This window comes from Amphiura filiformis, unplaced genomic scaffold (genome assembly GCF_039555335.1).
Source record: "Amphiura filiformis unplaced genomic scaffold, Afil_fr2py scaffold_596, whole genome shotgun sequence".
In the NCBI taxonomy this organism is placed as follows: Eukaryota; Metazoa; Echinodermata; class Ophiuroidea; order Amphilepidida; family Amphiuridae; genus Amphiura; species Amphiura filiformis.
Genome location: NW_027306060.1, coordinates 1 through 6,323, shown reverse-complemented (window position 1 = coordinate 6,323; position 6,323 = coordinate 1).

Below are 6,323 nucleotides of genomic sequence, written 5' to 3'. Positions count from 1 at the left end.
GTTTGATTTAAATCAGCCGATTTAAATCATTGATTTTAATCACGATTTAAATCACTTGATTTTTTTTTTTAATCACCGATTTAAATCAACTTTTTCCATTTTTTACCATTTTTGATAAATGTAAGTTAATTTCTTGCTTAAATTGACTGTTTTACTTCATTCTTAATGCTTCTACAACTTTTGGATACAATTAAAATACCTCTATGAATAGTATGATATCACTTTATCTATTGCTAAAAATTCATCTTTAAGGTGCAGAATTCAACAGGTTTGTTCCCCATGATTTTACCAAATTTTTTCTTTGAAATTTTCACCGTGTAAAAACATGTTTTGATTTTTGTAAATACCTGGTAGGATTGTGCATATGACTATCATTCCACTGGTACTCTTTTGACTTTATCATGGGGTATAGCAGTTCTTGGAATTAAAAAAAAATCAAATCAAATCAATTTAAATTTAAAAAAATCGACGTCATCAGTGAGAGATATCCCGATTGTAGACAAGATATCAACACAGCATCACCATCTGCTGAAGACGCTAGTCGGACTAGTGAAAACGTTCCCGATTTAAATTTTTTTTAAATCCGATTTTATTTATTAAAAAACAAATAACAAAAATCAACAACCCTGCTTAATCTATTCCATTCTATTTCCAGTAATTAACTTCTAATTAGTAGGAAGTAAGCAAATAAATGCGATTTTTGCGTCCCTCTCATGGAAAGGAGAAATAGGATTTTATGCTGTGATTTTTTTCATATTAATGTTCTGCGTGCTAGCCATAAGATTCGACATAGAAAGTCCAAGTTTTGAGATATTTCTCAAAATAACAGGAGCTATATCTTAACAACCACTGAACCAATACCAGGCTTGTTTGTACTCATTTTGGTGCATTTTTCACGCTGATTCCAAATAATGGTGCTGACAATTTTTTTAAATTTTAACGTCTGTCCGCGTGGAAATATTTAATGTGGATATATATACGAGAAGCACTTTCTATCAAAGTTAAACGTTAATACAGGTTCCAATATTGTCACGGATAAAGGTATTAGTTAAGAGTATGAACTGAACTCGACTTTAATAGCACAAAAACCATAAAGTATACGGGAAAGTATACCGGTATAGCGCATAAAAGATGTCCCTAAAGTCCAAATTTTTCCCGCGACTTCATATTACAGTAATTATCTCTGGCCGTAATTTATTTTAATTATATTATATATTCCCAACTGTTATATTTACAAGAAACTGACAATGAAACAGATTAATTTAATTAGCTGATAACGGTTGGGATCCCCATAAATGGTATCATCCTGGATACAATGTAATGACAGTCACACGAGTGTATTGCTGTATCCAAGGTGAGAAATATTCTTTGCTGATTTTGAAAAGCAGTCAGAAATTGAAATTCAAGCAAAAGTTTCAAGTATGAAAAATTTTGTTTATCACCCTTGTTACCATGGTTGCAAAGTGGACATTTTAGAATTAACTATACTCTTAAGGTGGTACCACAGTGACCCCCTGATAAATTTTGTGATTAATTTTGCACTTGTCTGTAAATATATTAAGCCATTTCGTGCCATATGACACGAAATTGATGGAGGTAATAGAATAGGGTTACACTTGGGTTAGTGCTTCTTGTGCCCAAGTTTGATATACAATTGGATTGATTGAGCCCATGAGTTTTACTAGTCCAATATTTTAAACTCATAGCGAGACCAATAAATATTGGGCGTAAAGCATCCAATTTTATCATTAGGCCTATTATGTTTTGGATCCAATATTTTCACACACTTTTCACAAACGTAATAATGGTCGAAATTGGTGCAAGCGTAGTAGCATTTTAAAAGTGGGGTTGATGAAAGAAATGAGAAGCAGATTCGCCTGCTCGACAATATATAGGTGGTGCAATGCACTACCTACATAATGAGAGCGGGGAAGAGGGAGAGGGGCAAGGGAGAAGCGAGTGACAAGAGAAATTAAGCGGTTGTAAAGGGAAAGTATTAAGAAAAAAATTCAGTTATTTGATTTTACAATTGATCTAGCTAAGAGTGCTATAAAAAGATGATATTACACAATGATAAGAAATAAATATCTTTTCAAATTACACAGGGTCGCATAATAATACGAGATACTACACTTTTACTTTATAAATATTGGCTTTGGTTTCTAGGCTAAGTAATGTAAAAAAATACAAATAATGCATGTCATTGTCAGCCTCATATGACAATAGACATTGATGAATACCTAAAAATGGAACCAAACTCTAAAAGCATTTTTCTATAGCGTATAATGCATCTTAGGCCAAAAACAATATTGTTGTGTTGCCCGCAACCGTCCTACCCTAAATCCTGAAAAATCAGGGTCGCAATTTTTTTTTTTTTTGAATGATGATTTTTACAAATTTGTTCAAAAACTCAATGTTTTCACTTAAAATTAATATTTTATTGTAAGACTAGTCTTTAATTGTTGTCTAACAGGTATCCAGAAGTCAAAATTGACAAATGTCCCTAATTGAACAAGCATTATTTAATATTTGAGGGATTTTTAAAAACTGAAGGTTTAAAAAAAAAAAAAAATAAAAAAAAAAATAATAATCCGACCGTCCTACCCAAATTTCCCATTTTTCCACTTGAGGGCAACACAACAATATTTTTTTTTTGCCTTATAGTAAAACCCGGAGTTACACTGATATCTCATTGTAAAAGAAACCTGATTACCTGAATCTTAAGGTGGTACTACACCCCTAATAAATTTTGTGACTATTTTTGCATTTTTCTCAAACAATAACTACACACTGGTAACAAAAGTTATGTATATTATAGGGGCAAAGAATCCAATTACTTCACTGAAGTTTCAGTGATTCAAGACAAGTGGTTCATTATATAGGTAAAGAAATGAGGTACATTCTAGCGGTACCTCTTTTCTTATCATAAATAACGCACCGCTTGTCTTGAGTCACTGAAATTCCCACAGTATAGTAACTGGATTCCTTGCCCCTATAATATACATAACTTTTGTTACCAGTGTGTTATTATTTTTTTGATAAAAATGCAAAAATAGTCACAAATTTATCAAGGGGTTATCTGGGCCAAATGGCAAAGGTCACTTTTGCTTTTACTTATCAATAAGAAGTTTTTTTTTTTTTGCTGAACCATGAAATGGTATCAGCCTACATTAGTGTATCTTATTTACTTACTTACAGACTGATCAACCTTTTGGTCTGAAATGGACATATCTTTAAATGCCACGAAGGTGTGAAATGAAAGAGGAAGAAGTAAAGAATATAATACATACACAGGGGGGTTCTACTCATAATAGTTTTAAAGTTGTGGTCCATTTTGTCTTCAAGATCATCAGAAGTCGCCCAATTGGGCTTCTATCACGGGTTTGGCAACTTCTTCAAAAATATACATAATCATTAAGAGGAATAAATTAAGCTAGTTTTCCTATGATTTGTATAGAATGAACCTTTGCAAAACATCAAAGTGTTATTTTTCAATAATATATTGATTTAGATAATGAAAATCGATTTTTGTTTGGATGCTTCGACCAACAATACCTAGTCTACCCTTTTAGGGTAGACTAGGTATTGTTGGTCGAAGCATCCAAACAAAAATCGTGTCATACAACCCTTTCCAGAACCATTTTTGACCTTTGTATAATATTATTTTAGAACCTTTTTCTCAGCATGCTCAGAGAGTATATTCTTGTAATATGGGCTGAGAATTATAGAGTGATAACTATACATATGTGTTTTTGGACTTAATGGTATTGATTAAATCTTCATTTTCCCAACATTAAAATGATAACTTGTATAGGTTTCTTAAGTATTTAACTTGCTTAAAAACCTACCTTACTTACAATTACATTTCGTTTATTTTCTATTGTTTCTCTGTTCAAACACAAAAATGTTAGTCAGAATCTTGTAATTCTCAGACCACAAAATGTTTTAATTACGAATATGGTGGTACTACAGACTACACCCCCTGATAATTTCACAAAATAACTACAAACTGGTAACAAAAGTTATGTATATCATATGGGCAAGGCAGAGGGGGGCAAGGAATCCAATTACTTCACTGAAATTTCAGTGATTCAAGACAAGTGGCTCATTATATGTTATTAAGAAATGAGGTACATTCTAGCGGTACCATTTTTTCTTATCATAAATAACGTACCGCTTGTCTTGAGTCACTGAAATTCCAGTGTGGTAACTGGATTCCTTGCCTCTATAATATACATAACTTTTGTTACTTTTTTGTTAACTTTTGTTGTTTTTTGAGAAAAGTGCAAAAATAGTCACAAATTTATCAAAATAAGTGACAGTTGCTGTTAAAATTGAACAAGTAAGGGTCTTTGGGTGACAGATCAAATGAAAAAAATAGGGGGTCTTCGGGTGACAGAGCATGTGTTCGTAAAAAAATATGGGGTCTTTGGGTGACAGCGACGCTGAAAAAGGGGGTCTTAACAGCCATACATACGCGTCACCTCCAAAGTTGCAATGGAGTGCCCCCCGGGAGTACCACCTCATGCGCTTTAACTGCTTAATAACTGACAATGATATTTCCAATATTACTGACAAATTTCCTTACTTCGAATAATTTCCGAAAAACGACGAAATCTATTATATTGAGTATTTTAAACCTGTTCCCAGTAACCAAGATTTATTTGACTTTGGAAAAGTGGACTTCCGGGCGGATTTTGATAAAGTGGACTTTCTTTTTAAAATTTGGACCTTTTAATACAAAAGTTTTATTCACAAAAGATCAATTCGATAGCACGCGTTAATTTTGTCCTTTTCAATCGGTTTCTCCGATAATCAAATCAGATTTTCTTATAAGCGGAAAATAAATAGCCTTGCCTGATTGTATTTGTCACTTGGTACTAGATTTTCCGATAATTAAATATGACTTTTTGAAAGCCACAAATTACTTTAATTTGGGTGCGAGAAAATATGGGCCACAAATGAAAATTGGAATGGCAAGGACGTCTTGTCAAAATACTTGTCTCCGCTCCTATTTGATACCAATACACTAGGATCCACAACATGCTCATCTATCAAGGCACAATTCTTTAACCCCAATATATTTGTACATTCCTTGAATGACCATTGAAAATCTGGGGACAAAAACTCATACTCTATAACTTGAGGTCAAATTTTGCACTATGGTTGTTTAAGGTTATTGAACTATGCCATTGGGATGAGGCCATTGTGGTCCATAATAGTGAATAATTATAGTGTATAAGTTATATTGCTTTCATGAGCATCAATACCGGGCATCAATAATGTAGTTTTATACCATTTACCGCAATAGCTGAGACATTTAAGATTGAATTAAGAGCTCGGATAGCAACGTTTTACAGTAATTTTTCTGGGATAAAAATATCAAATTTTAATAATTTGCCCTTAAATTTGAATTTTGCCTATATCGCGAATTAAAAAAAAAAATCAAAATTATTTGATATCAGAAGGACATTCCTCGTATTCAAAATTGAATTCGATACCGTACTGTATGTCTTCTCTAAATGTACACCGAGTGGAAAGAGTGGAAAAAGGACGAGAAAGTGGAATGGAGGACAACCACTTTTTGGAACACACTGTACAATGATGATTGCCCACAATTCACAACGTTATATTACATTCGTGAAACAATAAAAACAAAAAAGAAGTTTAAAAGAAATTAATACAAAAGTTTTATTCACATTTTTACAAACAAAAGATCAATTCGATAGCGCGTGTAAATTTTGTCCTTTTCAATCGGTCAAATCAGATTTTCTTATACGCGGAAAATAAATAGCCTTGCCTGATTGTATTTGTCACTTGGTACTAGATTTTCCGATAATTAAAAATGACTTTTTGAAAGCCACAAATTACTTTAATTTGGGTGCGAGAAAATGTGGGTCACCAAATGAAAATGAAAATATCAAGGACGCGTCTTGTCAAAGTACTTGTTTCCACTCCTATTTGATGCCGATAATTATATTTATTTCATGAGCATCAATAATGTAGTTTTATATCATTTACCGCAATAGCTGTGACATTTAACATTTAATTAAGGGCTCGGATAGCAACGTTTGCACATTATTTTTTCTGGGACATCAAAAATAAAAAATATTAAAATTTAATAATTTGCCATAAAATTTGTATTATATCACGAATTTCAAAATAGCAAAATTATTTGATATCAGAAGGACATTCCTCGTATTCAGAATTCAATGCGATATGTCTGACGTGCTCTCATGTCCCAGAAAAAACACTGTGTAAACGTTGCTATTCGAGCCCTTTTAAAAGAATTATGAAATTTGAGCCTTGCATTTAAAGGGGGA